The sequence below is a fragment of the Panulirus ornatus genome, chromosome 11 (assembly GCF_036320965.1).
Source record: "Panulirus ornatus isolate Po-2019 chromosome 11, ASM3632096v1, whole genome shotgun sequence".
Classification (NCBI taxonomy): domain Eukaryota; kingdom Metazoa; phylum Arthropoda; class Malacostraca; order Decapoda; family Palinuridae; genus Panulirus; species Panulirus ornatus.
In genome coordinates this window covers 16,764,302-16,774,465 of record NC_092234.1, presented here as the reverse complement: position 1 = coordinate 16,774,465, position 10,164 = coordinate 16,764,302, and the positions used below count along the sequence as shown (strand labels likewise).

The 10,164-nt window shown below is 38.5% G+C and overlaps 1 long non-coding RNA gene across 1 annotated transcript; it reads left to right on the top strand.

The window, feature by feature from the left end:
* Positions 1–279: 279 nt before the first annotated feature.
* On the top strand, positions 280–9,806 carry LOC139751333 (uncharacterized). Its single transcript, XR_011713326.1, has 2 exons — positions 280–657; positions 5,863–9,806. It is a non-coding gene; the product is annotated as an uncharacterized lncRNA (long non-coding RNA).
* Positions 9,807–10,164: the final 358 nt, after the last annotated feature.

Below are 10,164 nucleotides of genomic sequence, written 5' to 3'. Positions count from 1 at the left end.
CGAGGTAGCGAAATATACTGATACTCCATCATATTCTATTTGAACAGGAACGAAAGGAAATGAAAAGTCTTGGATCAACTGGAACGCTGTGGGAAAAGCATAATTTCTTGAAACAAACACAAACGTTGGAGACGATGCGTCAAATTTTGTAATAAATGATACAAAAAAACACCATCAGTATTACACGAAAATCTTAAAAGCCATATAATATGAAGAGCGAGATCAGGAAGCAAGATAAAGCAAGGGAGAGTCTGCGCAATGATCATAGGTCCTTCTTGCGCTCAACGTCATGACAACAAACGTTGCAGACGACAGCAGGAAGGTGACCTGACCCGACCCTGGCTGTGCCTCTTGACCTCGTATTTCTCGACTATTTTTCATTCTTTATCGAGTCTGTTGTTGCAAGATGATGATAATACTCTTAATACATTTCATAAATTATGTTAGAAGAAAAGTTCTTGAGCGTATTGGCATGCAGAAGAGAAGAGCATTGACCACCAGATATCGATAATCGGGACAATGGAAGCTGCTACCCAGGATTGCAAGTTATGTGTATACCTTATGTGATAGCTGGTCAGTACTGCTGACATTGTATGTTGCTGACATAGAATCCAACGGCTTTTTCATCACATGGATTACAGTTCACCTACAATGCTGGTACGTAATTGCCATGTTTCATCAAGGCAAGTGCATGTACTTGATGTCCTCATTTCGATGTTTCTGTCATTCCCAGCAAAATTCTGATATATACTAATATTTTTCATTTCCATATTGTAAAGGACTCTCTCTCTCTCTCTCTCTCTCTCTCTCTCTCTCTCTCTCTCTCTCTCTCTCTCTCTCTCTCTCTCTACACCTCGTACCCTATCTAATCACCCTACTCCTCCATTTTCATCTCTCTTTTCAGTTAACATTTTGAGCCCGACGGTAAGATCCTTGGGTAAGGTAACCTAGCCTCACGGGTCATGTCAGAGGCCTGGCGATGATACCCAAGGGTCATACCGTCGTGCTTAAAGATATAATGCTGTTACTACTGCTGCTCCCCAACGTTCCTTATCCTCCATCATCACCACCTTCGTCTCCACCATTTAGCACAGTTCCTCTTAGGGCAACAACGTTGTCACTATCACTTACCATAGCCGTTGCTACAACCACACCCACCACACACCACTGGCACTGGTATAAAGCCTACCATCATCACGTACAAACATTACTGGCCTGTCAACCATCGCTCTGACCATGGCCACCTAAATTGTTGCCTGTAGCATCACCACCACAGCACTAACCACATCATTAAGATGCCTCATATTAGTATATAACAGACAACCCTATGTTTATACCCTCGTTTTTTCTACCTACCCCGGAAATTTTGTACTCGCCACCAACGTTTGGCAGCATCAGAATGACCAAACATGTATTAGACAACTCCCCTCCCAACCCAATCTTCAATATCACCCTACCTGATAATACATCCAAATGAATCAAAGTATCCCAGGTTCTCAGGTTATTGAGTTGATATTGCATGGATGTATCAAGCATTCATTTGATAACTCTGCTCCAGTTTGATCGTTCGCTGGTGCTTGCATGTAAACTTTACCTTTTCCCATCTACATTCCAGGGACTTCCCGTAACTCCAGTATTACAAGACCACCATTTCAGTATATCACAAGACCCTTCATACCCAGATGCAGTAACCACAAATGAAAGTTATTGGGAGGCATGTGTATTTGCCCTTGACATACCTAAGGCTTTTGACAGGGTGGGGCATCAGGGTCTCATCTCTAAGCTCACCTCTTATGGCTTCCCTCCTTCACTTTACTCCTTCATATCTAGCTTCCTCTCTTGCCAATCTATCTCTGTGGCTGTCTCCATCAGCAGTGGTGTCCCTCAAGGTTTTGTTCTGTCCCCTATACTTTTTCTCCTTTTTTCTCAATGATTTCCTCTCCACAAATAATCCAAAGCACTCATACTCGACTCAACGCTGCATTCTTCTACATTCTTCATTTCTGCTCCCTGTTCTTTCACTCGATCTGCATCTTGTCCTGACACAGCTTCCTTGCTAAATTCACACATGGACAGGATATATCAGTCGGGTAGACAAACTCTTGTTAAGTATAATGCCTCCAAGACTCAATTTCTCCCCATCTATCTATTGAAAACTCCTTACAACTCTCGTCTCTGATGGTTCTGTAATTCCACATCTTGACTCAGTGAATGTACTAGACATTCACTCTTCCTTGGAAACCCCACATTACAGGAATAGCTAAGTTTGCCTTTAAGAAACTGGTAGTCCTCTTTAGATGTCGAACTCTTCTCTTCTGAACAGGTGCTCCATTTATACAAGGGATTGATTCGTCCTTGTATGGAGTACTGCTCTCACTTTTGGGGTGGATCTATCTCTGTATGCTTACTTGACAGTTCAGTTGAAAGCAATCTGCCGTATAAACTTTCCCAGGCTAACTTCCAGACTTGATCCCCTTGCCCTCTGCCACTGTGTTGGTTCACTCTCCTACTTTTATAGGTATTACTTTGGTTTTTGCTCCTGAGAACTGGCTGCTTGTTAGCCCCCACTACTAGCTAGACCACACAATACTCAGCAAGCTGCTGCATCAGATGATCATTGTGTGGCCATCAGCAGCTCAAGGGTGAGCCATTTCGATAACTGCTTCTTTCCTACACATCAGAGCTTTGGAACTCACCACCTTCTCATGCTTTTCCCAATAACTATGACTTGGCATATTTCAAAAGGTAGGTCTTTCACTTCTTCCAAAATTTGTAAATACTTTTCCTTATCTTTTCTTTTTCTGTTTCATAATTCTCTCCACATTTCATTTAAGGCCCAGCCTTGATATGGTCTTTTGTCCTTGACTAGAGCCTTCATCATAAAAAAAAAAAATGCTCACTTGCTCTGCACTCTCCCAGCTTGAACACATGCACATCACTACAATGTATGATATGTATTTCAGCGTGATGGTGGCTTTGAGAAACCCATAAAAGTTAGAAGAGATGCCTAGGATAGGAAGTAAATAATTAAGCACATAGAGTATATACATCCCTACAGATAGTGAAGAAAGAAAACTACCTTCATATTCTCTGCATGTTGCAGAAGATAACTAACTGGGGTGGGAGAGATGGGGGACTGAAAACCCTCTACTTCTTGTATTTCAGTTCTAGAAGATGGAACAGAAGAAGGAGCCAACACTTAGGCCATGTGAATGTGCACAGAAGTAACCAGGATGAGAAGTAAAAGGTGAAAAAGGTAGATTTAGAGATAGCTACCTTGATATTCTGGTTCTGAGTGAAACAAAGTTAAAAGGGAATGGAGAAGAATGGTTTGAGAATTTACTGGGGTATAGTCTGGGGATATTATTAGGGCAACAACAAAGGAGGAGGTTGCACTGTAGTTTAAAGAGTTGTGGGCATACATGAAAAAGTGTAAGGAAGTGGGCCCACACCAATATGGTTGGAAGTGAAAATGGATTACAATAAGCTTATACACCTGGTAGCGAGAAGAGTGTGAGGGGCAAGTGTTTTGGAAATTGAGGGAGTGCATCAGCAGTTTTGATGCAGGAGGTCAAGGAATAGTGATGGGTAATTTGAATGCTGGAATTGGTGATGTAGCTGTTAAGGGTATGGTTAGGGGATATGGGGTACTCTCTGCGAATGAAAATCGTGAACAGTATGTGTTACTGTGTTGAAAAATGACTCATGACTGGTAATACCTGATTTAACAAGTGGGTGGGTGAGGAATGGGATGTATTTAGGGAAGCAGTGATGGCATGTGCAAAAGATGCATGTTGCATGAGAAAGGTGGGAGATGGGCAGATTAGAAAAGGTAGTGAGTGGTGGGATGAAGAAGTAAAGTTATTAGTGTAAGAGAAAAGGGAGGTGTTTGGATTATACTTACAAAGAAGGAGTACAAATTACTGGAAGATGTTTAGAAGAAGGTTTGCAAGGGTTGAAAAAGAGGGCAACTAAGCCCTTAAAGATAGTGTGCTTGCTCATGTCCACTTACAGATATCTAAAACACTCCACTTCCTTCAAGTTCTAACCATTCAAACTCCAACTACAATGCTAAACCTAATAACCTTACTTTTATTCACATTTACTTTCAAGTGTCTCTTTTCACTCACTCTTCCAAACTGAGACACCAACTTTTGCAGTTTCTCATTTATATCTGCCTCCAGTTTTGTTTCATCATTAATTAACTGACTTCTGCCAGGCCCTCCCACCCCCAATACACTGCAGACCTATTCTTCTCTCCAAGACCCTTGCATTTACCTTCCTCACCACCCTATCCATAAGCAAACCAAACTGCCAAGACAATGTCACACCCCTGCATCAGACCCACCTTCTTATGGAAGCAATTACCCTTCTCTTTCCGTACTCTTGATAAGAACTCTTCTCTGCCTGTTGCACCTTCCCTCCAACACCATATATTCATAATACCTTCCACATAGCATCACTATCAACCCTACCATATGCTCTCTCAAGATCCATAAATGCCTTTGAGAAATCCATCTGTTTCTCTTTGTATTTCTTACACAGATTTTTCAAAGCAAACACTTAATCCACGCATCCTCTACCACTTTTTCAACCACATAGTTCCTCCCCATCACTCTCCACCATACCAGTTACACTCAACAAACCTATGCCCTTGTAATTCAAACATTCACTCTTGTTCCCTTTGCCTTTGTACAGTGACACTATATAGGTATTCTGCCCATCCTTAGGGAACTCACCATGAGCCATATTATTTTATTTTATTTATTATATTTTGTCACTGTCTCCCTCATTAGCGAGGTAGCGCAAGGAAACAGACGAAAGAATGGCCCAACCCACCCACATACACATGTATATACATACACGTCCACACACACACATACATACCTATACATCTCAACGTATACATATATATACACACTCAGACATGTACATATAACACATGTACATGATTCATACTGTCTGCCCTTATTCACTCCTGCCACCACCCCGCCACACATGAAATGACAGCCCCCTCCCCCTGCATGTGCGCGAGGTAGCGCTAGGAAAAGACAACAAAGGCCACATTCGTTCACACTCAGTCTCTAGCTGTCATGTATAATGCACTGAAACAACAGCTCCCTTTCCACATCCAGGCCCCACAAAACTTTTCATGGTTTACCCCAGATGCTTCACATGTCCTGGTTCAATCCATTGACAGCACGTTGACCCCAGTATACCACATCGTTCCAATTCACTTTATTCCTTGCACACTTTCACCCTACTGTATGTTCAGGCCCCGATCACTCAAAATCTTTTTCACTCCATCTTTCCACCTCCAATTTGGTCTCCCACTTCTCCTCATTCCCTCCACCTCTGACACATATATATCCTCTTTGTCAATCTTTCCTCTCATTCTCTCCATGTGACCAAACCATTTCAAAACACCCTCTTCTGCTCTCTCAACCACACTCTTTTTATTACCACACATCTCTCTTACCCTTTCATTGCTTACTCGATCAAACCACCTCACACCGCATATTGTCCTCAAATGAAAATCCTGTCTAACCAGTGAACAACACTACCATCCCCTTTCTTAAAAATATTCATAAAAGTAAGTTATTTTGTTGAAACCTTACAGTGACAGAGAAAATGAACTGGGAAATTAAAGTTTGAATATATGAAATCAGGCGTTGTCATACTGTATTTCATCATTAAGATTACTAATGTGGAGTACTTTAGTTTTCATCCTTTTTTATAATCACATGTGGAAATCTTGTACACTTTATACTCCATTGTTTTGAGATAGCCATAAAGACGATATCTCACTTATTTGAGATTTTTGTAGATCATGATTTTTACTGAAAGTTTGTTTAATTACAGAGCACATGTGGCAATGGTCGAGGAAAGATTGCCATTACCACAGGCTGTGCCAGACTACGTCACTGGATCTTGTACATGCAGTGCCAACTCCTCCTGCCACTAATGAGGTGTGGCCCTACGGTCAGGGTGCACCACATTTGACCCAGCAAAGTGAGGAATGCACTGTCTTTACCTCAGCAGGTGAAGAGTGCACCTTATTTGTCCCTTTTTGGTAAAGATTTTGTCACTGGATAAAGGATGCTTCCTTTCAATCCTTGTTTGGTGAAGGTTGCCCTATATTTGACCAAACATGTGAAAGGATGACTTTAATTGATCTACCTTGTTTAAAGACACCATTGATGACCCAGCTATGTAAGGATGCACTATATATGACCCTATCTATGACTTTTATGCTATGCTTGTCTCAGTTTGGCATATTGTACACCATATTTGACAGGTGTTACCATATTCCATGCACAAGTGGTTATTCCATGAGCATGGATAGAAAAACAGCTTCATCAAAAACCTCAGTCCATAGGAAGCCATCCTTTCCCTGCTCCTTCATGATATGCAGTTTCAAAGCTGCAGGATCCTCAAGGGGTTCTGGGGTTGTATATGATGATACTGGAGACAGTAAATGAAGCTTGCACATTATTTGAATAGAATGTGAAGATTGCACAGCATATGACTTAGCAGATGAGGGTTGCATTATATTTCATTATATTGTCTTGTGAATGTACACCTTTAGAAAAATTCTATGGCGTGTTTGCAGCAGAAGTAACTAGAGATTTTCAAGCTCACTATCAAACTGAAAAGTTGGAAATCAGATGTAATAATTTACATCGATATATATATATATATTTTTTCTATTATTTTGCTTTGTTGCTGTCTCCCACGTTAGCGAGGTAGCGTAAGGAAATAGACGAAAGAATGGCCTAACCCACCCACAAACACATGTATATATATAATTATGTTAATGGTAAAGAAGATTGCATAATTGGTTTTTTTACTCCCTTAGCTGTATAATAGGTATATGTCTCCATCTTTGATAAATCTATGTCCTACTCTTATCGTATTGATCCATGAGTTTTTGTTCTCTTTTGCCATCACAAACAGCCTCGTTAGGACCTAGTGGTCTGTTGCTGTTTGAATTAATTTCTGATCTGATGTGTGGTTGCACAGTTATTGTACTTTGTATTTCAGTGTCATTTGCATTTTTTGGGGGTGAATGACATATTGGTTGGGCACAGCGATATTATCATGCCTTCTTCACGAAATTGTAGTACATTTTGCTCATGGCAATTGGCTTAGTACTCAAAATCTTTTCAGAAAAGAATATTTTCCATCAGCTTTTGTTTTCACAAATATTATTTAGTGTCAATTTGAAAAAGAATAATTATGAATGAGACTGTTTGTATCTTTACCAATTTGGTTAGGAAAGGTTTCTTGGGCCCTTTTTTATTTCACTCACTCTTTTTAGTGGGTTACCTAAGTCTTATCAAACAGTAGTTTGATAAGGTTAGATAATGTACTTGGGTCATTGTATTTTGCACTGAACCAAGTTTGTTAAGCTGGATGAAATGAAGGTCAGCCGGGTAAGGAGAGGTTTCATTTGATCAACTCAAATTAACTCCACAAGTCAGACTGCATAGGTTTGCTGTGGTTTAGTTGAGTTTAGGTAAGTCAGCTTGAGTTGATATAGATTTGTTTTAGTTATATTGACATACTGACTTAGCTTGATTGATTTAATTTAGTTTGATATGATATAGATTTGTTTAGGAAATGACAAAATGAGGTCTTTTCATCTGTACTTTGCAATACCTTCCTTAAATGGGAAGTGGGGGTGTGTGGAAAAGTCTGAAAATAGTGAGACTAAATTAGGATGTTTTGAAAGAGGATTGATTACATTAGTGTGGAATAGAGTAATTCATCTCTACTTCCTCATGGCTAATAAAGCAGTTTATTTGCCGATAAAAGTGGAAGAAGATACTGTAGGATGCATAAATGTGCCAAGGTATTCAAAGATTCCAGTGCATCTGTTTACAGTGCATAAGTTTAGCTCTTAGTCACAAGGGGTCATTTACGATTCTTAACAGGTGATGAATTTTCATCCAATAATTGCAGTGAATGTAAATCTGTGCATGTGTCAGTTGCATGAAATTTGATGTTGATGGACAAGACCATGCAGATAATTGTAGTTAGAGTATAAGTTCAGAGTACAATATGATTTAAGAGTTAGGCTAAGTATCTACCAAGCTGCATTGTGAGAACATTTAAGTTGGATTGATGTGACTCATGTATGTAAGGAATGTAATGGAAGAAGTCTTTAAAAGTTCTAAAAGTATATTATAGTATAACTTGTATGTGGTACAGGATATGCAAGAGGCCATTAAAAAGTTTAAAGTGTGAAATGTACCTTATTAATCATAAAGTTCTTAATGTTTAGCAGTAAGTGTTTTTCAGTAACATGCATGTATAACTAAGACTTACTGTATACATTTTTTTGCATTATTGATAAAATGTTACAAAACTTTAGGTCTTTCATTAATGTAATGAAGGTCTTTTTCTTGCCAGTAAATATATACTGTTTTGTGCATATATTCTTTTCAGTAAGAAATTCTGGTTATTTTGTGCCATGGTCAGATATTTAATGGCTTCAAATAACAATTGGTATAATGAAGGTCATATAAAACGAGATAATGAAGAACTTCATTGATATGAATGAATTTATGGTAAGAAATTGTTACTTTGTAAAGTGTTAAGATAGTGTTGCATGAGTATGTCTTTATTTGATGTATCTGAAAACATATATGTTTTGGCAGTACACCTGCTTCATGTGTGTATTAATAAATGTTTTTTTTTTCTGTTGATGTATGGTAGTGTGATGATATAGGGTGTTCATTTGTTTGGTAGAATAAAGACAAGTGTGGATTCGACATTAATATGCAATCTATGTAATATTTAATGTCGTGTTTAGCCAAGAACTTTTGTTTACAACGTTGTTGGAATACTGAATAAAGTGTCACCAGTCCACATGATCAGTGTTATATAAATAAATGTACAGTGTTAAATGTTGTGTGTAGCAAAGAAATTTGAATTACAGTACTTTGTGTAATGTTGAATGGATTTAGATGCTTAGGTGTTCATTATTTCATTCTCATAATAATGTTGACAATATTGTTAAAGGAGAAAACATTTTTCATATTTTCTAATTTTGCCTATGTAACTGTTTCATTGTGGTGTATGTTTATCATATTTTATATTTATTGTTTTTTTTCTCATTACCTTAATCTTCAAAAATATTTCATCAGTATGTATTTATACATTTTCAGTTTAATCTTCCTTTCAGATTTCTTATATAGTAATATATTTCATGTGCATAATTATATTTGTGTACAAAACCACATGTAAGTTCAACCACTTAGATGGATTTAAGAACATTAGTAAGGTTATATTAATGTAAGTATATGTACAGTGAATGGCTGCAAGGATGTGTAAGTTGATATTCTAAGATAGACGTGCATTAGTTTTATGGATATTAAGGTACTATGAGTATGCACATGAAGGTGTTACAGGATGGTATTGCATTACATCAGGATAAACATGACCAAATGTATTGTGGAGTATGCTGTGATAGATAGTGGAGAAAGGGAAGAAAATATTTTTGAATGCACATTTAAAACTGTGGTATTCAGGAGAGAAAGAAAGGTTAATGATTTATTTATGGTGTATGGAGGGGCATTGTAATGGAGACACTGTTTTTGGGAACATAGGGTTAGCGAGAGAAAAGGAAGCAGTGACAGCCTGTTAAATCAGTAATGAATTTTTGTATGAATTATATATCACAGAATCACTTTTAGGCATAACTTCTTCACAATATAAGGAACATTGCATATAGAAAGGATTTAAAGCTTGAGTTGTGTAATTGTAGATACAAGATCAAAAGAAATAAAAGAAAAGACAAAAATTTGCTGGGTTGTGAATGGGGAAATATCTTGTCATGTTGTGGTCAGAATGACATCCCTTTGTCATGATCCAGAGGGATAACATAATTGTAAAAGAGCTGGTGAGATATGAAAAGTTTACCTATCCCTGGGGATAGAGAAGAAAGAATACTTCCCACGCATTCCTCACGTGTTGTAGAAGGAGACTAAAGGGGACGGGAGCAGGGGGCTAGAAACCCTCCCCTCCTTGTATTTCAGCTTTCTAAAAGGGGAAACAGAAGAAGGAGTCTCGCGGGAAGTGCTCATCCTCCTCGAAGGCTCAGATTGGGGTGTCTAAATGTGTGTGGATGTAACCAAGATGAGAAAAAAGGAGAGATGG